At 47.5% G+C, this 22,718-nt stretch overlaps 1 pseudogene; it reads left to right on the top strand.

Annotated features, from left to right (window-relative positions):
- The first annotated feature begins 21,306 nt into the window (after nt 1-21,306).
- Nucleotides 21,307-22,447, top strand: LOC114498429 (annotated as a pseudogene).
- The last annotated feature ends 271 nt before the right edge of the window (nt 22,448-22,718 follow it).

Raw genomic sequence — 22,718 nt, 5'->3', positions numbered from 1 at the left:
GTGCCCCTTTTGGGCTTAATCCCCTTCTAGTTTCTGGCTGAAGTGTACATGGGTTTGCAGCCTACTTGGCAAAGTAGCAAGGATAATATTCCTGATGACTTTGTGGGGCCCCTACACCCCAGCTCTTCACAGCCCTCTCTGGACTTCTGTTACTGGGGAAGGAGTAACTTCCATCCTGGGCTCTCTTAGCAGCTGACACATTACCTGGTAAAGCCACCTGCCTATGCCTGAAAAAAACAAAACAAAACAGTCATTCTAGCTTTCCACTCCCCAGAACAACAGAGAAATTAGCAGAAGCAGTTGGTGAGAAAAGTCAGATTACCTACAACACAGTTACAGTAAGGCTCACTGACTTCTGAGCAGCAGCAGCAGCAGTGAAAGCCAGAAAGATTGCAACAGTATCATCAGTGGACTAAGAAAAAGCAACAGATAATAACCAAGAAATGTTAGTACCCAGTGAAGCTATATGTTAGCTATTCAGACATGGTATGAATAAGTTAGTTACCAATAGACTCTAAATGAAGGAAATTCAGAAGATTAACTGTGTGCAGAAGGACAATGATCTGAGGAGGGTCTGAGGGTCAAGAAAGTAAGGAGACCAAAAAAAAAGGTAAATCTGCATGAACACTTACTTAATAGAACAATACAAATAATGTCTTATTTGTAACATTAAGGACAACACAGAAGTAAAAAAAAAATAAAAGAACAAAAGTGTAAAAACTGAAGTGGGCTTAATTGGAGTTCAAATGTTAGACTCTTAAAAAACACTCATGTGGTTTGCAAAGATATGCATGTAAAAAATATGTTCTTCAAGGTAACAGTAAAATGGTGTATAACTTTTCAAGTAGTGGGAGCAGGGGTGGGGGACCTTAATTAATTTAAAAGAAGACTAGAAGGAATAATAAAAAGAAACAAAAGGCAGAACCATAGATAATCCAAAATACAATATCAGAAATAAACTGAAATATTAATCATGATAAATATATAAATGTATAATAGTTTTAATAGTCTTGCCATACAACCCAGAAGTCATGTGCCTAGGTAATTAACCAAGTGATTTGAAATGTCCACACGGAAATCTGCACACAAATGTTTGTAGGAGCTTTATTCATAATAACCAAAACCAAAACAACCAAATATCTATCAACAGATGAATCGTTAAACAAACCGTGGTGCTTTGATACAATGGAATGTTACTCAGCAATTAAAAAAAAAAAAGCTATCAAGCCACACACACAAAAGTGGATGCTAAGTGAAATAAGCCAGCCTAAAAAGGCTGTGTGCTGTATCACTCTAATGATACAGTGTGCTGGAGAAAGCGAACCCTGGAGCTGTTGTTGCAAAGATCGGTGGTGGCCAGGGGGTTGGAGGGTAGGAGGGTTGAACAGATAAAGCACTTGGGATTTTTGGGGCAGTAAAACTATTCTGAATGATACATAATGGTGGAGATATGACAATATGCATTTGTCAAAACCCACAGACATTTGCAGCACAGAGGAATCCAAATATATGCAAATTAAAAATTTCATTTAGGGAGTCCAGGCATCCCTGGGTGGAATCCAGGACTTGACAAAACAACCTAACTATATTATAAATGTGTGAAACAACTGAAGGGAAAGGATTGAGGGAAAGGTTCTGACCTTAGTAACTTTGGAAGTAAGTGGAGTCTGTAAGATTGAACAGCAAAAGAAACTGCATAAGCATTGTCCTCTGGTTGATAAAGTTATTTCTCACAACAGTGTGGGTTAACAATTCTGATACTGCAACGATGCATATACACTAGAACTGAACAGCTTAAATGAGTGGGTAGGAGACGGTGGGAGCCACGCGTCCCACTGTTAGAGTGTAAGGTGATAAGACTGCCCCAGGAGGAAGTTAGAAGGACTCATGTGGTGATGGGTTAGAGTTGGAGGCATCATAACACATGCATGTTAGGCTTAATATAGACACAGATTATTATATATTTAGGTAGTGTGTATGCACAGGTTAGTAAACACATATATTTTGTTTCTCTGTCAGCTGAGGGGGCCTAAAAACAATGACATCCCTGGAGCAAAGATCAGGGTCCATGAGTCACATTGAAAAGAAAATAGTGACAAATGTAAGAAAGGTGCATGCCGTACTTGATTGTGTATAGTTTGGTTCTGCCCCACTGCTGAGCCAGAGCCAAGGTCTTGAGTGCAGAGTTCAAGAGGCGATCCCGGGGTGCCGGAGTGAGGAGCTGAGTGAGGGGTGCAGGGAAGGGAAAAGGCCAATATAAGGGTGAGAATCTGAGGTCAGCACTGTAGGAGGTAGGACTCAGTCCCTCTGAAACCTCTACGAAGCACAGTCGTCTACCTACAGATGGAGCTGAGTTATTTATCTCCCAATTGCTTCCAGGGTGCACGCCCCTGAACTTCTCGGCTGTGCTTGCCTAAAGACTGAGCAAGTGTCTGTGTGTGGGAGGGGGATCTGGGCAGACACGGCAGACTTGGCGTACCTTTAGGTGCAATACTGGTGGTGCAAGGTGAGTTGGAATTGTATGCAAGTTAGTTCTGTTTATACATTTGAAAGAGCTTACTTAGACACATTGAAACATAGGTTTTTGTTATTCTCTTGTGCATACATGAAAAGAGAAATAGAAGCAAAATAAATCGATTGAGGTATTCCTAAAATGTCCTTCCACAAAGAAGTCAGCTCTGACACCATGTTCTGCTAGATTTGATGCTGCAATTCCAAGATTCAGCAGGAAGGTGGCAGGCAGTGACGACCTGATCACCAGTGCTGCCTGGCTAACAGGGACTGAGAGGCTCCCTGCCTTCAGAGATGTTTGGAAGGAGAGGAAATGTGCTTGGAATTGATGAAATGAGGTAGTTACATCCCTCAGAGGATGAAAGTGCATTAGTTATTTTAGCTTGAACATTCTAGCTTTTAACCTTGAAAGTAGATCATTAACTCTGAATCTGCGTATCCACAATTAAAATGTTGAAACTTGTGAATAGGAAAAATGCTGCTTCTACTCCTTGTACACTTATTAAAGTGTGGGATGAATAGATACGGCCCTTCCCCTTTCCATGACTGCAGACTGACGGGATGGCCACTGGCCAGAAGGAACGTGCTTTGTTTTGGGGAGGGATTGGAACCCCCACCTTACCTCCTTCGGGGAGCAGCTTCTTGCCCTGTGACTGCCTCTTGCTGCGTGTGCTCACTGAGGTGATGTAGTTTAGAGTCACACGTGGGACACGTGCCTCTTTTGTCTGAGACCCCTTATAGCAAACCTCAGACTGAAGGAGGTGCAGTCTCTCACACCAGCCACCCACCGTGGGTGCGCTCCCCTGTATTGTGAGAAATGAACCGCATGTCCACATCAGCTAGTCCACCGGGTGGTATTTTAGGAATATCCATGAACATTTTAGCAGCTCCCTTGTTTGGGGCTCCTGCACTGCATAAAGCAAATACAAGTTTTTTATAACTGAGACCCAATACTTCTCTTTTGTGAGTAACTTGTTCTGAGATAGAGATTAAAGAATTTAAAGAAACATTCCAAAATACATATACATTTCATAAAAAGTTGTAGTTTGTAAAAAGTTAAATAAATCCTTTGCCTTAAAGCAAATATTATACAAAACAATTAAAAGCTTGCAGCTTTTTGTTCTGTCCTGGGATTTAGGATCTGAGAGACCCAAATGAGACCGAATAACACACATAGGCACACATGAAAGCAAGCCACACTGCACTGGGCTGTACCAGCACTGAGTAACTAAGTCCAAGTCAGAGTAGATCTGTGGGTTCCCCAAGGGGACCAGGGGACATCTGTTGGTTTCTGACCCAGTTTTGCTTTCCCAGTGTGACATGGGGAGGAAAAGTGACAAGTCCAGGATGCTTGGCAGTTATTTCTTAGTGTAAGTTAATGCACTTCCCAAACGGTGTGCTGAGGTGCCCCAGTTCCCTGCTGACGTTTACGGGAGTAGAATATGCTAAGCTTTCAAGGGAAACACAGCAATGCTGCACACTGACTGAGCACCACAGGGGCTACTGGCTCTGAGTAGTTTGCAGTCAACATCAGCTTCACCACATTCCATTTGATGATGCCCTGTCTTTGCAGAGCTGGGGTTAGCAGTTGCTGTGATGAGAGCAGGTACAGCCTAAAAGTCAACATGGAGCAGGAAGTGAGAGAGAGCGGCTGGATCTGACTGGACTTCACGGCTAGACAAAGTGTTCAGAACCCAACAGGCACTCACATCACATTAATAAGTAATAAAGTAAGCATATTATTTTTCTTTCACTTTCACATATGTTTTTAAAATAGCTAAACGGTTTTGGGACATATGTGCTTATTAAGTTGTTTAGCCCTAACTACTTAATAAAAGAGACCATTGGATATTTCTTCTGGCTTAGAGACAACAGTGAGAAAACTTCTAAGATATGAGCCAATGGAAGTTTGAGAACCTCTAAATTTATAAATCGGTATTCTCATTCATAATTAAATCTAAAGTCATTTTGGTTCAAATCCCTGGGACTCGATTACCTCTGGGTTAACTGAACAAATGATATTCTTGAATATGTCAGGTGGAGGACTGTACTCTCAAATCTGAGGTGACTCCAAAATCCACCCCCCAAAACCAGCCTTCATAAACAAGCAGCTCCCTCTTTATGGTCACCTGCTGCAGGGCTGGCGGCTTCTCGTGGTGCCATTCAACTGTCTCTAACCTCCCTGTGCTCAGTTTTCTAATCTATAACAAGGATCTGACTCAGGTGGTTATCATGAGGATGAAATGAGCTAAGATTTGTAAGTTACTTAGAAAGGTTCTTAAGCCCTGGCTGGCATAGCTCAGTGGATTGAGCGCGGGCTGCAAACCACAGCTTTGCAGGTTTGATTCCCAGTCAGGGCACATGCCTGGGTTGCAAGCCATGGCCCCCAGCGACCGCACATTGATGTTTCTCTCTCTCTTTCTCCCTCCCTTCCCTCTCTAAAAATAAATAAATAAAATTTAAAAAAAAGAAAAGTTCTCATGTTTTATTGTAATTGTCATCAATATCACCATCATTATCATCAGCAGCTTCCTATTTTTTTTTTTGAGGGCATTGAAGCTTTGGCATCATGCTAGATTTGTTCATTTGAGATTAATTGCTAAGTCCTAATACTTGCAATTTTGAACCAGGCCTCACATAACACAGGAATTCTTAAGGTAAGTGTCTCAATACAATTTAGGAAAAAATCTTTTAGTTTTTAAAAAATGTTTAAAATTAAATTTATTGGGGTGACATTGGTTAATAAGATTACATAGGTTAAAAAGCCTTAAATCACATCTTTTAGCATCCTTATTTGGAGAAGTTCATATACCCTTCTTTTCCTTTATATTTCCATTATATAATCCTCATTGCACAATCTATTTTCTGCTCTTTCATATTTTTCTTGGGACATCAGGAAACACATCTTTCTCTTTCGAAGTTATCCATTACTTTCTTGGTGTCCTAGTGAGTAGGAGTCCCAGTACAAAGCTCACAAGGCTCTGTGCTCTCACGGTGTGACACAGCGAACGCCCTGAGGCTACCAATCCTTCTCCAGGTGGGCTAAGCGCTGTTTTTGTGCATTGATTCTTCTCTGTCTGCAGTCTCCTGAGTAATGGGTGAGTGGGTTACCACAGGGTGTTCATCAGCCCTCTTAACAGACTCACCTCTAAATCACAGGAATGTCATCAGCATGGAAAGGGAGAGGGCCTCTGAGCAGCGTCGGGCCATGTGCTGGGCTGTGTCCCACCTGGGCCCTTCTTGTTCTCTTCCAGGTGTTTAAGGTGTGAATTCTTTTAGGATAATGCACAGCTCACAGGGGCCTGGAACCACTTTCAGAGGGAAAAATGGAGGTTACTGGGTTCAAGGCACATTTGCCATTTTTCATTGTGTTGAACGAGTATGGGAGAGGAAAACAGAACCAGACAGGACCAGGACATGGAGCAGAATGGAAGTTCTCTGACTGAGGACTCCCTCCCAGGTATCTTGTTCAACCTCTCCTAACTTGCCTCAGCAAGTCCTGCTGCTTTATTCTGCCCGACATGTTCTTGGCAGGAGAGGTCTTGGGAGAGTGAACTTCCAGTGTTAGCAGATACGTTTATCAGTAAACAATGGATGGGGTGTTTCCTTCAATGAATTCTGAGTCACATATGATCTGCCTCTCCAGACCTCTGACATGCTAGGACTTATGTCAGACAGATGCCACCCTGCCGCACTCTCCCAGGCTGCACTTGTATTTGTGCCTCCCACAGTCCTCACACTGAACCCCAAAAGCACACCCTCCAAGGAAAGAAGAAAGGAAGTGAGGGAGGCTGCGAAAGAAAGATGGAAAAGAGGAGGGGTAGAAGGAGAGAGAGGGAAGAATCGATGATGTTTGGAGGTCCTGCATTGGCAATTATTTCTAAGTTAATGAGTTAGTTCCTCCTCTTCTGTAGATAGAACAGTAGGTGGGTAAGAAGCTAAACCATTTTTATTCAGGGATTTTATTTGTTTGGAGAGGATCAACCTAAACAGTTTTGTTTGTTTTCAGCTGATTGCTAAAGTAGAGGACACTTCCACACAGGACTTTGCATGACCTAATAGCACCACAATCAGTGTTCAACCCCATGGTTCTAGAAAAAAACTTTAAAATAGAAGAAGTATGAAAAAGAGTTTCTGCTAAAAGACCACAAAGCATTATCATCTTTAAAACAAGGATTTGCTACCTGGTGCATATAAATGGTTACCGAAGCAAAGAAACCCAATACCTTTGGAGGCCTCCATCCCCACTGTCCTCTTTTGGAGACAGCGGGCCTGCTGAGTGAGCACACAAGAACCCTGGGGAACCACATAAAATGACTGCTAAGCAGGGGCCTGCAGCTCCAGAAACAGTTTCCAGCTGCTCAAGAGTCTGCCCTGACGTTGGTTCGCCCCTGCCTGGGGCCTGCAGAAACCTGGGCAGGACCAGGGGTCCTCATGAGGCTGGTCCGGCAGATGTACAATGTACTTGCTCTTCCTTAGGCAGAAAGTGTTTTTTAATGAGATTTTTCTCCAGGTGTGTAAAATAAGTGTGTTTCCCTGGAGCGCCTGGTCACATCTTAGCAACAGGCAGAGAGGAGCAAAGGATGCTGAGAGGATGCTAGGGCCCATAGGTGGAGTTGATGCAGAGAGCTCTGGCTACAAATGTGGGGCAGAAACAAAGTGCCTGTCCTGCAGTTAAAGAGTGTGCATTCCAGAGCTACAGTCCCGATTCGAATGCTGCCTTTGCTGCTACTGTGTGGCTATGTGACCTCAGACATGTTGCCTAACTCTTCTAAGCTTCAGTTTCCTCAACTGTAAAATACAGATGATATTAGTATGGACCTCAGAGGGATGTTATAAAGGTTTCTATTATAATTATAATACACATTAATATTTGCATCTTACTTAGAACAGGGCCTCATATGTAGTAAGCACTAGGTAAGTGTTTATTAGGTGCACTCATAGATCAGACCTGGAGTTCCAGGTGCTATTACTGCCCAATAACCCAGAACAAACCGAGTGGCATAAAAAATCAGCCTTTTATTATGCTCACACCTTTTGTGGATCAAGACCCAGTGGGCATGGCTTGCCTTGGCTCTGTAATGTTGGGGGCCTCTGTGAGGAAGACTGGAAATGCTGGGAGGGACAGAGGTGGCTGGGGGTCCTCCGCTCACCTGTCTGGGCCAGCCAAGAATGGCTCAAAGGCCAGGATCAGCTGGGACCACTGGCCAGAGCACCTGTTCACACCTGGCTCACAGCCCCGGCTTTGCCCATCTGGGTAGCTGGGTTCCAAGACTGAGTGTTTCAAGAATGCATGTAAACAGCTAGAAAGAAGCCATGTGGTCTTTTGTGGCTGAGTCCCAGACACCACAGGGAGTTACTCGCACTACTCTGTACTGTTTGAAGCTGTCACCAGCAGCCCGAGATTCAAGGGGGAGGTGACATGGACTCCATTTCTCCATGGTATGTGATGAGATAGGAGACCCTCAATAGCCCCATCTGCCTTGGGAGTCCCTTGTACACTGCTTGAGTGGGCAGAGCTGCCACTTTGGGACACGCCCAGAGGAGCCCAGCCCTGGGTTGACTTTGGCCACCCCCACTAGGAGTGCCCATCAGAGAGGAGTCTGAGGATCAGTGCCCCTTTTCATAGGGACTGAGGTGCAGGACTCTGGAGTGCCTTGCAAGGCCACAAAGCCAGGGTCAGATCCTTGTTCTCCACGCCCTGCCTTCCAGCACCAGGGCTGAGTCTCCCGTTACTGAACCCGGTGCTGAGGGCTGGTGAAGAACACCACTGAGGTTGTTAGTGCTCCATGGTTTTAGTCACAGGCTATTATTTCACTTTAAAAATCAGTGATAGGATTAAGGCAACTGTGGTTTTAAAAGCCAGCTCCTGGTCTGAATACCCATCAGTGAATCAGAGGACAAATGTTCCCATCGTGCTGGTAAAGAACAGAAGTTATGGGGAAAGTGTCAGAATAAGGCAAATGTCATTAAAGTATAATTCCATTCACTGTGAAGGCGAGCTTTGGGAAGAGTCTGTTCTAGGCAGGGAAGCTCTACCAGAGCCCAAGACACAGAAAACCCAAAGCTTCAGCCAATGGCTGCTTTTATGTTTGAATTTTTATGGTGTCTATACTTATGAATCATACTCAGTGTCTTTCTTACTAGGGCTGTTTGAAAGGACCATGTCAATCTGAAGAAAAGTAAGAATCATACAGTTCACTTTGGATCTCAGAATGTGGCTTTTCTGTTGTTCTCACAAGGCAACGTTTCTATAGATCTATGCATCGGTTAATCAATATGCCTGTGTGTTTCTATACATCTTTATATCTCCTGCCTTAGCAGTCAAGTGTAGTAGCTGGATTGGACATATTTGAAAGGCAGGACTTTGTGTGTGTGTGTGTGTGTGTGTGTAAATAGCCTGTGTTTTTCTGATTTTAAAAAATACTTTATTGCCTTATAATTTTTAAAAAAAATAACAAAGTAAACTATCCTAAATCCAGTCACACAGAGGCAAAACACTATCAATATTTTGATGAATATATTTTCAAATCACAATCTTTTCATGGATTTAGAGATAGTTCTAACTTTTTTACTGCTGTTAAGTGTGTTCTGGACTTATCTTACGATGATAAACAATCTCGTCACCATGCGCAGTGATAAACAGCGTTCTGCGGGGCCAGCCAACCGTCATTCACTTAACAACGACACAGGGTGTCGCAGCGAGCCGAGGAAAGCTCGGCCCATAGCTAAAAATCATTCTTTCACATTATGGGAAGACAAGCGATTCCAAGTTTGTGTGTGCACGTGCATGCACACCCACGCACACCATGCTTCACCCAATGTGCTGTGCATTCGCCCTCACGCAGTCGGTCCTTACGCATGTGTCCTCCTAGCGGCGGAGCTGCTGCATGAGACATGTGTACGTTCGCTGTTGGGACTGTTCCATGACTACACATCCGCCCTGGAAACATCCCCTGCACCCCCACTCGCCTTTGTCAGCATAGGTGTCATAAACTGTGATTGTCAACCAGGCAAATGGCATTGTTTATTTTCATGTAACTGGTCATTTATATGACTTTGAAACTTACCTGTTCTTTATCCATTTTCACTGAGGTATTCCCTCCCCCTGCAACCAGAGGACATTTTTTTTACCAACGCTTTTTAGAGAGAGAAGAGAAAGAGAGAAACATCAGTGTGAGAAAGAAGCAGCTGGTTGCTTTGACTGGTTGTGATTGGTTGCCCCCTGCACGTGCCGGGACTGAGGACTGTAGCAGCCACAACAGGGGCTCCGTGACCCTTTGATTGTGGGATGACACCCTAAGCAACCGAGTGTCGGTTGCTTACCGACCACTGACCAGGCCTCCAGGTATTCTTTTAAAATTTGTAATTGTTCTTTGCTTATTAACGGTACCAGCATCTTGTCATGTGTTTACTTGTATTTTTTCTCAGTTTATCTTTGTTTTAAAGTTGCTTATTTATGTTTAATTTTATTTCATTTTTGCCATATGGAAGCATTACAATGTTAAATGTCTCAGTTTTCCTTATAACTTCCGGTTGCACATAGAACTTACTTAGTCTGTATATATATGGGCCTTAGTCTAGGCCCATATATAGATGTATTGGGGCCTAGATGTGTGTATGTACATATACGTGTATATATATTTTTAATATATATATTTTAAAGCCACTTATGCTTTTTTCCTGGTGTTTTAGTATTTCCATTTTGCTTTATTCTATTATAATTTTAGTATAAGAGGCTCAGCTCTCTTTTTGCTTCCTAAGAGGTTGGTGGTCATCCAGTTAGGACTCATTTGGGAAAGCCTTGGTGGAAGAGGTAGAGGGAGGAGGAGCTGGAGGACACCGAGGCTACAGGCAGGGCTGGGTCCTCTCTCCGAACCTGCCTCCCCAGCACCCGCTCTGCACAGAGGAGGAGTGGGGAAGCCGGAGCCGCTTTAGGCGTTGACTTTTCCAGGAATGTTGGCTGAAGCCAAAAATAAAACGGGAACCCACGCTTCCTTTAAGGGAATGATAAACAGAACGGTGATGAGGGAGCTCATATGACAGTTTCCACTTCCCTCGGGAGCTGCCCTTCTCCGTGCTGGTTCTGCGGCGTCAGAGCCCACGTGCCCCTCGCCTCTGCCCGCTGCCACCTTGTGGTGTTAACGCCCACGCTGACGGTGCTGGTGAGCAGCAGGGCACTTCTGGCCTGCACCCCTCAAGGGTCGGCACTGAGCAGCTCGACCAAGTGCCCCCTGCACCCACATGGCCCCTGGCTCATAGCTGTCACTCAGAAGGTCTTTACTTGAACAAAAGGAAGTGCTCTATGAAGTGATACTGACTTTGTTGGGTCAACAATGGAATTAGTCCCCAGCAGGGGTCATGATGAGTCAAGCAAAATGTGGGCCTTGTACTAGATTCATTTTCATGCATGCCTTCACTTCTCAACAGGAACGGGCTGGGTCTGTGGCATACCGGGCCCTGTGCCAGATTCCAGGAACTGGGAGGGAAGAAACCACAGTGGGAGTGAGATGAGGCAGAAGCCCTTGAAGACACACAGGACGGACCCCTGATCACGCCTGAGGAGTCAGGAGCAACTTCTGAGAGAGGTGGCTTCAAAAACGAGTCTTGAAGAATAAGGACAGGGGAGAAGGTCTATTCATTATTTGTAAAAACACTTCCTCCTAGGTAATTCAGGGCAGAGGGTGGCCTGAAAGTGGGTCCAGGTTTTGTTTTGGTTGCAGACTGAGCTCTTAAACTTGTCTGGAAGGTTGGGCAGGATTTGCTTCTAGTTTCTCTTGTTCCCATCTGGATACCTGTGGCAGTTCCCAGTTTGGATTCCTACGTTCTCACACTATCACTAGGACCACACTGAAGTTCACCTCGTTGGGCTCTGAGGAAGCAGTGGGATAGGACGGGGTTGGAGGAAGCCGTGTGGTCAGCCGGCTCAGGCTGGAGCCTGGAGGTCAGCACCAGGCTGGGCCAGAATCCTGGCTGGGGGCCAAGACCAGACACCCTCCGGTGGGACTGACCCTGAGGGCTGGTCCCACCACGGATGGGCACTAGGAGAGATGAAACAAGTGGCGACTCTGAGGGCCTCAGCCCCAAAGCAGACAAACTCACTCCTGGGGGCCTGTGCCAGTGGAGGATCCCAGCTTCCTGAGGCAGCTCCTCCCCAGAGCCCTGAGTGTCAGTGATGGGGTGCAGCTCAAGCTACTAGGGAGGCCCAGCTGCCTTTTCTGGGTGGAAGCTGAGCCCTTGGGACAGGAGGAGGCCTGTTTTAGCCCCTTTGCCTGCAACTGCACTATGCTCTGGGGGCTCCTGCCGGCAGAGCTTTCGGCCGGAGCCGTGAGAGCCCCAGCTGGACTGTTCCTGACGAGATGCTCACCCAAGCTCCGTGTGGACCTTCCCAGCAACAGAATTCACTGAGACAGCCCGCTCTAGTTGGTGCACATGGTTCCCTCTCTTTTTTAAACTGTGATAAAATGTACATAACAAAAAATTTACCATTTTTTCATCTTTTTCAAGTGTGCAGTTTTGTGGAATTAAGCACATTCACATCATTATGCAACCATCACCACCATCCGTCTCCAGAACTTTTTTTATCTTCCTAAACTGAAATTCTGCCCATTAAACACTCACTCCCCCTCCCCAGCCCTTCTGTTTTCAGCCTCTGTGAATGTGACTAGCCCAGGTGCCTCCTGGAAGTGCAATCACAGTGTTCGTCTTTCTGTGATTGGCCTGTCTTGGCACAATGTCTGCAAGGTTCATCTGTTTGTGGCCTATGTCAGAATCCCCTTCTTTTTAAAGGCTGAGTAATATTCCATTGTACGTGTAGGCCACATTTTGTTTACTCATTGCCAGTGGACATTTGCATTATCTCACCTTTGGCTCTCGTGAATAATGATATGAACATGGGTACAGATGTCTGTTTGAGGCACTGCTTTCGATTCTTTGGGGTATATGCCTAGAAATGGAGTTGGCAGGTCATATGCTCACTCTGTTTTCATTTTTTGAGGAAGTGCATGCTATTATTTTCCACAGTGGCTGCCGCATTTCCCATTCCCACCAACAGTGCGCAAGAATTACCGTTCCCTCACATCCTCGCCAACACTTGTTATTTCCAGTTGTCCACATGCTTCTCTTAACTGAGCTGAGATCCAGTGCCCTTCAGTGTCCTGCCACTGGTCCCAGTTGTGAACTCTGGGACCGTGTGGCTCAGTCTGGTCTTCACTCTGCTAGAGAGTGTCCAGGTGGTCTGCATCCTCTGGTAGGACCCGCGAGACTGAGGAAGATTGCCCAATGTTATCCGACCCCCAGAGACTGATGGAGAACCACAGCTTCCGTCGTTCTGCACACTTCACTTATGTTTTCTAAAAAATTGCATGTGTTTTGCCAGCAGCTTGGAATACGCTGGCTCATAAGGAGTTGGATCATTTAAGACATCCATCCTTTCAGACAGGAGCCCTGTTAGGCCAGGCAACTTGCCAAAGCACCTTCTATGATTTGATTCCTTTTACTTCCTTAAGTAATATTTGACAAATACAGAGGTACACATGTGACAGATGTTACATTCATATAAGTGAGGAGGCATAGTGATTGAATGAGTACTCACGATCTTGCCATCAATACAAGAACTAGAACATGATAAGAACTAGAACATTACTGGTACGTTTGAAACTACCTTGTGCACCTCCCCACTCCCAGTCCCATCTTCCCTTCAGAGGCAACCACGCTCCTCCAGATTGTTCTATTCATTATTTCGCTCATATAACAATAGCTTCACCATAGATGTATGTATAACCAAATAATATAGCATGTCATTTTACTTGTTAAGCTGTATAAATATGTTATCTTTTGCAGTTTTCCTCCACTCATCTTTGGTTGTGTGTGGCTCAAGTTCCCCGTTTTTCACCACAGTGTACCATTCCTTTGTGCGTCTCTCATGTTTTGTTAATTTATCCTTTTTAGTAGGTGAGCATCTGGGTTACTTGCAGTTTGGGGCTGTTGCCCACAGTGCCGCAGAGAGGTGTTCATTTATTGCTCCTCAACCCCAAATCCACGTTTCCCTGTCCTCCTTTGTGATACTGGAGCTGGACTCTATGAACACCCTTTCCTTTTGTTAGCTTTGTCACTAGAAGGTTCTGAGAGGGACCCCAGTGCAGAAGGAAGGGCTTCTCTGCCTGGTTCTGAGTGTTTTCCCACTCTGGGTCTACAGCATGGCTGCTAGTGGTGTGTGGGACACACAGGGCTTTCACCTTCTGACAAGCTTTGCTGAGACCCTGGTGGGGGGGGTTCCTGCTCACCAGCCGTGGCTCAGGCTGTGCAGCAGAGGTGGCACAGAAAACCAGTTCTGCCCTCTCCCTGAGGCCCAAAGCCCAGCCCAGTTTGCTCCTTCCTTGGAACTGCCCTTTAGCCCTGTGGTATCCATTAGAGCTTATTTATCCCTCCTCAGCAGTGAGTCCCTGTTACTAGTTAATACACCTTTATGTTATGTTTTCCCTGCTCAAAGTGCTGGTGTGGTTTCTGTCTCCTGTCTGCACCCCCAACTGCAGCTGGTGGTGGCGGGTGCAGTGTCCCAGGGCACGTGGTGTCAGACAGACTGGCTCATCTCACTGCCCCTGTGTCATTAGAGCTGGTGGCTGGCACCCACAGGCTGGTTTTCAGCTCCAAGCCCTCAAAAGGCATGTACTTACTGTTCCCTTTTGACTCGTCATTATTGCAAAAACTAAACTATTCCTGTGATCACTTTTGAATGTCCATCTTTTAAAAGACACCTTCATTGTAGGAACATGTGAGACCCAGATGTCCCTGGATTTGATCACCTGGTAATGGTGATTCGCATGAGAGCATCCGTTCTGGAAGCCCAGCCCTGCTCAGGTGCCAGCATCTTCTGAATGTTGTCGCCTCGATCCTACTCCCTGCCAGGTGCAGGAGGAAGAGAGGATCCCAAACAAACTCCTCTAGGAAAGCCAGGAAGGGAAATGTCCTCTCATGTTGCTTGGGCTAATGGAGCACTGAGGTCCCCAGCTGCTCTCGCATTCTTCCATCCAGAGTTTTTGTTCCTTGTCAGTGTAAGCTTCATGTGACATCTCACATGAAGCTCATATGCTTTCAGAAAGGACCTCCAGTGCCCAGACTCCCAAGACGGGCAGAGCTGAATTTGCATCCCAGCTCCTCTGCCCCTCCGTCGGAACCAAGAGCTGCATGCTCAGCCCCAGCTCCCCTGCAGCAGGATGGCAATCGGATGGATATTCTAGATAACTGTGCGCACAAGGCAGTGGACAGAAGGAGCTGGGAGCCGGGAGCCTTGACAGCACTGTGCCCAGTGTCCAGCACCAAGGAAACATTTTGAAAAGCTGTTTACCAAAATGCCATTTTATATAATTATTTCCAGAAATCTATTCTTCTGCTTATAGGTCTGAGAGCCTCTGAAACAATATTCACACACAAAATATTTTTAAGGGATTTCTAAGTGGTGGGCTTTGGAGTAATTTTAACTTTCTATTTTGAATTTTTCCCCCTTTTCGAATAGTTTTCCAGAATTAAAGTTAAATTTAGTAAACACAGAGATAAATGGAAAGAAAAAAAGCCTTTTTGGTGGAGGCTAAGTGAGCTGGGGCAGCCGAGTTTGGGGTGGGGAGGCATGGGGTACAGATCAGTGGAAGGAAGGGGGACTGGAAGTCTCAGGGCGGGTGCAAGAGGAACCAAAGGGCGGACACTGGCTTTTTGGAGCCTGGGGATCGCTCATCCTCTGTCCTCTGGACCTGCTCAGTAGCGCTTCCCGGCACTAACCGACGTACACCCTTGAGCGGAGCTGTCGTTCAGTAAAGTGGCCGCGCGAGGGCGCCATTCACCTGCTGCAGCCTCTCTTCCTTCCTCTGTGGGCGGTTCCAAGGCAGTCAACTTGTTTGGAGCCTGGGAGATTTTTCATCCCTTCTTTCTTGGCAGTTCTTGATACGCTGGGTGTTTTTCCCACGACTGCTTGTGACTCGTTAGTCCCCCATAAACCCGAACTATTTCACAACGCTGTCCTGCACTCACAGTGCTTTACACCCCCGACAGCACCTTCAAGGCTGATGCTACATTTAAATGCCACATCCCTCCTGTGAGTTACCCCATTTTGCAGGAGAGGGAACTAAATTTCAGAGGGATTAAAAATTCCATGGAGTTTTAGCAGAAGCAAATGTACAGCACAGGTTACCTGAATTGACAAATAAATGGCAAAATGTTTCTCATGTTGCATTTCATTCTTTAAAATTTTTCTTGTTCTGTTCCCTTTGCTTGCAATATTCCTTTCCCACTGGTCCCCTAAATTCTGCCTGTTCAAAGCTCATCTCTTTTATGCTGGTCTCTTGCCTCCCATCTTTCCCTGGTTTAGAAATCTGACAAACCAGTTTGCTTTCTGCACTGTAGCTTTTCAGAGCTTCCTTCTCCCCTGGAGGAAAGTGGGGCTGATGAGCCCACCTGGGAGCGTGGTGCTGGGGTGGTGCCAGCTGGTACACTGAGAGGCGCCAGCAGACAGCACCAATCAAGACACCCCACTGGGAAGCTTGGGGTAGCAGCATGAGCTCAGCCCCAACCCTGCTCCGAGCAGGTGAGAGAACCAAATGGCCAGTGCGAACAGCAGGTGCCTGGACTCATTCCTCCCTGCATGACTCAGTCTCCATCTGCACTCAGCACTGGTCTCTTTACCATTGTCTCACCAACCAGATCGTAAATGCAGGGGTGGGAGTGCTCCACCTTTCCCCTCTCTGCTGACCTGGAGCTTGGTGATGTGATCTCATACATTAGATGGCAGCTGTTGAGCACTGGACTTTGTGTCTCATCCTGTCTCCTAAGTTCACAAATGAGCAGCAACCCTCAGAGTCCTTATGGTTGAATTTGAAACAGAGGTGACAATAAAACCCTTCCAGGAGTCACAGGCCCTTCTTCCCTTGTGCTACTGGAGCAGAATGTGGCTGGGTGTGTGTGGTGCACTCACCAGCATTAGTGTCACTTCTGTCTAAATGTTGATGGTTTTTCCAGCACCAGCTGCTCTGCCGATCCCCCTTTATCACAGCAACACCTCAGTGCCATGGCTGGTACGGGAGGACTCTGTCTCCTGACAGCCACCACCATCTCTGAGCCTTGAAACCTCTGCATGTAGAGGCAGGTGGAGGCCCTCCTCAAGGAGGAGGACGCAGGCTCAGGTGCTCAAGGCTTAGAAGGTAATACAGGACCATGACTTCTGATCAAAGGGCCTGGGGAGTGCTCACCTGAGCTCCACAGAGGCTCCTGGAAGAGAGAAATGCTTGAGGGGCTACGAATGGGGGCAAAAGGGAGGATTCTACCCATTCTCCCGGCATCTGGGAGGCACTGACCTGAGGGACCATCTGCCTTCTGGGCCTGCAGAGGCTCCTCAGATAAAGGCGACTGGGTGTGGGAGTCAGGGCTGCCCCACCAGCGAAGGGGGGCGGGGTGGGGTCTGGATGAAGCCAAGACCAGTTGAGGCTGCTTTGTCCTTTGGGCCAACTGGTTAGGAAAAGTGTGAGGTGGGTGAGGGGAGGAGACTTCCCCCCACAACCAGGAAGCTCTGGTCACACCACACTGGGGAACGCTGTGTGAGAGGACGCAGACATAGATGTGAGGGCCATCAAGCGTCCCTGGCCCAGGCTTCCCGAGTTTTCCATGGGTTCCTGGACTCATAACTAACACTGTAGGCCCTGAGGAAATTAGTAGAATAAGCTTCCCTCTAACAATTGCGGACACAGACTCAGAGAGGTGTTGATTTGCCCAAAGTCACACAGGATTAGCCAGAAATCAAGTTTCTTCAACCTCCCATCTTTATTCTCACATTTCCTCTTTATGTTCCAAGGCCAAAGCCAGCAATCCAGCCCCCTTCCTGCCTGTTATGTCAACATTCCACCGCCGTTTGTAACGTTGACTGACAGCAGGAACACAGTCTCCTTAGGGGCTGCTATGCAGTGCAGCTGCAGCAACTCTGTGCACCTATTGGAACAGAAGGTTCCCGGCAACTCCACAGTCCTATAGGCCTCCTGCTGGCCCTCTGGGCAGCCCGCTCCCTTGGTTTGCTCCCTTGTCTTGTCTCTCCTCCAGTAACCAGGCAGCCAGGGGAGCGCGCCTCCTGAGGTGATGGCTGTAGGGCTGTGCACTCCATGGTGGTCACGAACCCCCAGGATTTTCTGGAAATGCACGTACCCAACATGTAAATATAAGAGTGGGAAGTCAGGGAAGAAGACACAAAGAAATACCACAATCAATTTTAGAAAACAGGGGGTGCATGAATTTTCTTCACATTTTATTTCTGGGTAATTGAAAGCCATCTGCACAGTAATCATCAGTCTGCCCCTGTCCCCTGGCACAAGTTTCTAATCATGCTTCTTGGGAACTTTTAGAGTAGGCCACACTACTTTAGTCCTCATAAAAAGCTCTTGTGACCAAAGACACAATCCACCAAAACACTGTTTTCCATTTTTTGATTCCCAGTCAACTGCAGATTGTCGGGGCCACAGTGCTGAGCAGTGGGCTGGACGATGGAAACCCCACGCCGTGCACCTCACTGATGCGCGGCGCTGAAGTGTGCTGCAGGCCCGTTGCACATGCTGCTCCTTCCTGATGGCCCGATGCTGCTCCGCCGCCATTCTCATCACTGGCGCTGCTAGCCAACACGTGTGCGCCGCTGGCTCCGTGCCAGCGCCGTCTTCATTCCTTCGTATTTACTAACATACCAAACAGTCCCACTGCCACCGTGAAGTAGGGTTTCAGTGAGGACAATAACAGCTGCTTTCAGAAAAGAGAGGCAAACATGCAGCGGCTCTAACCGGACTGAAGATTACTTCTCCCTCATGTGGCAGTCAGCTCCAAACTGGTGAGGCCAGAAGGTCAGGCCAACGGCTCGTCTGCCACTGTCTGCATGCGCCTCCCAAAGTCCTTCCTTCCGGTCACTGCTGCTTGAGCCATCAGAGGCAGAGAACGAGAGTGTGGAGGTAGGCACCTGCCCTTCCATGACCCAACCTGGAAATAGCATAGGTCATTTCCACTCCTTCCATGGGAAGGGGTGAGATCACGTGACCATGCTGCAAGGGAGGCTGGGATCTTGAAATAGTCGCTAGCACCTGCCAGGCCACGGTTCTGCTTACAGGGAAGAGAGGACAGTTAGGCTCTTCCTCCACAGAGGGTCCTACTTATTGACATTTTACAGACAAGGAAACCCAGGCACAGAACAATTAAAAAACTCCTCCAAGAGCAGCACGGCCCTGGGATTCATACCCAGGTCACTTGGCTTTAAGCCTATGCTTTGAATCATTATGCTATCTTGGATTTATAATACAATATTAATTTTAACAAATAATGCAGATCAGAACATTGACCACCTGCTATACTATTCTACCCCAAGCATCAAAGCCACTCATTTGCTGGGAAAGTACCTTGAGATAGATGACGTTGGGTTGGAGAGCTACATCTCACACATACTCGTGACTTTGGAGTGAGAGCCAGGATTCAGTTGTGTTCAGAGCCTCAGAAATTGTCAGGGAGTGGACAGGCAGCGGCCTCTTACAACACTGCTGCTCAAGGGCTGGAGGGACCTGCTGCTCGATGCTTCGTAGGGAGTATTGCCTTGTTCTCCCTCAGCTCTGGAGAGCAGTTTCCCTTCCTGCTGCTTCCAGAGGTGCAATTGCTACAGCAGCAACTGCTGGGGTACGGAGGAAGTGACAGCAGCTCCCAGCCACACAGATAGTGCGTCCTTCGGCAAGGGCCTGGGAGGCATCTGCTCTTCTTAGAGGAATTTTTAGAGACTCAGTGTCTTAAAGAGCTCATCGCTACACTGTTGCCTCGTTTTATAGTTCTCCGTCTCCCTTTGTACACCGTCATTGTTAGCACAGCAGATGGAGAAACTGGGAGGTCAGAACAACAAAACAGCATGTGCCATTTGACGTCAATGTACATTTATAAAGGTGCATCCCACGTGTTCCACCTCCTTACAGGTGGTCAGTTCCCATGAGACCCATGGTCAGCGGCAATGGAAAGGCCAGAAGAGGCTTGACGGTGACCACCGATCACCAGGGAGTTGGTAGTAGCAGGTTCACCCATGCTAACTACGGAACACACTACCCAGCGTGTCCAGACCAGCCACGATTTTCTTGTTAATCCGTTCGTTCTCCCTGCGAGGCATTGGCAGGGCCAGCACAGTGGATGTCCTTGGTCACTTCAGGAAACCTCCTGATCCAGTGACTTCTAACTGTTAGGAGTTAAGAAACCAGTATTGCCCAGAACGAGCACCTCCCTACTCACGTCCCAAGGAAGTCTCCTGTGCACTCTTGGGGCTCTGACGCCTCGAAACCCGCCCATGAGTTCCCTGTGTAAGGACAAGAACTCCTCTCCTAAATCCCTCCACTTAATTTATCTGTTAATCACACCTGTGGAAGTGGAGCAGCTCAGTTTTTTACCAGAGAAAAATTAAATGTATCAGGGCAAATACATGGGATGGGACTCTGCGACAATTCCAAAGGGAGAGATAGGTATTATACACAACAACATGGAAAAAACTCCAAGACAGTAGAGTTTGAAAAGTAAAATAAAAATTAACTTATTTAATTAAAATATATATGTCGAAAATGTGCTGGAGCTATAGCAATCAGCAAAATAGAAATGTCTCTCTGGGAGCCCACGCTGCTGGGGCCTTGGTGGGGAACAGGACGAAGAGACGTGAGGGGCAGGCCAGACGGGGCTGTTGGGTTTGTTCCTAGGACGGCGGCGAGGCTTGTGGGCAGGCGTGATCGCTTTCACTTTTTCAAGTCTCAGTGTACCTACTTTGAAAAGCATTGCCTTGCCAGGGGCGGGCGGGGTCTGAGGCTGGAGAACAGTGTAGGTGGCCGGGGCAGCAGGGCGGGCAAGGGGGTCTCTGAGGCAGGACTGCGGGGGAGAGGTGAGCCGGCAGACCCGGAAGCTACAGGCCCTGGGACATGTGGGTGGCGGGCGCTGTTGAAGGAAAAGAGAAGAATGCAGGAGGATTCCCGGTCAACAGTGCTCAGACTGGGAGAGGAGCAGGCTCAGGAGGGACGATGTCAGGAGTTGTGCTTTGGACCCGTAGGCAGGCCTCTCAGAGGTCCAGGCTGAGGTGTCTGGCAGGCAGGTGGTGGTCCGTCTTCAGGCTGGAGGAGCATGTTTGAGAGCTGACATCTTCTAAACACCATGTAGAGCTGGGGTTGGGAGATACCCAGAAGGGAAGGGAAGCGGGCCCAGACTGAGCTGGGGGCCCTCCCTGATCTGGAGGTCACTCGCATGAGAAGGACCCGGCATGGGAACTGAAGAAGGACCGACCTGGGGTGCAGGAGGAGAGCCTGCAGGGTCGTGCCTGGAAACCAAGGGCAGAAACAGCTGCAGAGGGAGGGAGTGACTGCCTCTGACAAAAGCTGCGACCCCACTCACATAAGGTAAAACGTGTACAGGCGACCTTTGAACAACTCGGTGTGAACTGTGCAGTCCACTTACACGCGGATTTTTTTTCAAAAAGTGCATACAGTACGGTAAATGCATTTCATTTTATGATTTCCTTAATAACATTTTCTTTTCTGTAGCTTAGTGTATTGTATAAATACAGTGGGTAACACAAATAACATACAAAATAAATGTAACTGCTTATGTTGTTGGTATGGTTTCTGGTCAACAGTAAGCTGTGTCTGTGCACCACTCATGTAACTCACAGGTCTCCTGCCTGTCAGGACGGCTCAGGCTGCCCCAGCCTGCCTTCTCACCATGCCATGAGAGCGCCTCCGTACATCCCAGGCACTCCCCTTCCTCCCCTGACCTGGGCCTGACTCCAATACTGATCCTCACTCTGAAGAGTACACGGAGCACCTGACAGATGATGCAGAGGTGTGCACCATTGTTGGCCATGTGCAGTGCTACCTGAAAGAGAAGGGTCTACGAGGGAGATCTGTTGAGGCACGTGATTATAAGGCCCATCGGTGGCAGCTTGCACTCCCTGAGGGCTCCTCACACTCTCCCTGAGATCAGGCAGAAAATGAGGTCAAGGTCTCCGCTGTGCCAATGGAGGTACTTTGTAAGTATCTCTATGCCAAGGACCACAAGACCATATATCTGCAATTGTGCCATCCTCTGCCATATCTGTCATCATGCCCTGCCCTCCCACTCATACCAGGCCTGTGATTTTATGCTTACGAGCCACCTGCTAGACAACGTGCAGCATGCAGACCCCTCCATTACCGTTCCTGTACAGCTGCACCATGGCGCTGCTGGATGTATGTGCCTTCTGCCACAGCCTGGCCAAGGATGCTCACAATGCCCTGCTGATCATCCGGTCAAGTGGCCAGGCCAAGAAGCTTCTAGGCCAGGGCCTGCTGCTGTGTAGGCTGCAGGAGTGCAGCCAGAAGCAGGAGAAAGTGGAGCAGTGGCAGCAGGTGCCCTTCTACCTGCATGTCAACCTGGAGCATGTTTATCCCATGCCTGCCATGCTCCTGGAGATCCCCTACGTGGCCGCCCATGAGACATGCCTGCCGAAGCATGATCAGCAAGTGATCCCATCACCAGCTGCAGGTGGACAAGTGACAGACCTTGCTGAGTTCCCCTGAATCAAGGAGGGAACATGTGGTCACTTCCTCCAAGGCCTTGAAGATGGTGACTGGAAGACCTGCCACAGTCTGATCATCAATGATAAGATTAATGGCAAAGTGTGAGACCTTTTTTCTGAGGCTGACAAAGTGTAAGCCATGCTGGTTAGGAAGATACAGAAAGAGTCACCATAGACCTACCTCCTCACCCGCAGCAGTGTCTATGACTCCATCGGCATGGAGACACTGTCTGACTTGTTGAGCTGGACCTGCCCACTGTGCACCCCACAGTCAGCAGGTGGATCATTAACAAGCTGTTGAAGGCCTCCTTGGATCAGCCAACACAGATAGTGGTGACGTGCCTCGCCGAGCCTAGATTTTAATCCAGGATTGTTTATATGTGGAACAGCTGAGTGTCCTTCAATATAAGGTTGTTTTTTAAGTCAAGTACAGTACATAGCTACTATGGAATATTAGGCAACAATGAAAAAAATGCAAATCTATGTTCATTGATGTAGATGCCTGTTAATATTGTTGAGTGAAGAAAGCAGGCCATAGCTCTGGAATACAATATTATTTTACGGAATTACAGGCTCTTGTCTACTTGGCTGTGTGTGCACACAGTGCTGTCTAGAACGTTCACCAAAGTATTGG

The sequence above is a fragment of the Phyllostomus discolor genome, chromosome 6, assembly GCF_004126475.2.
Source record: "Phyllostomus discolor isolate MPI-MPIP mPhyDis1 chromosome 6, mPhyDis1.pri.v3, whole genome shotgun sequence".
Classification (NCBI taxonomy): domain Eukaryota; kingdom Metazoa; phylum Chordata; class Mammalia; order Chiroptera; family Phyllostomidae; genus Phyllostomus; species Phyllostomus discolor.
The sequence above is the reverse complement of the archived record's forward strand: the minus strand, read 5'-3'. Positions and strand labels throughout refer to the sequence as shown.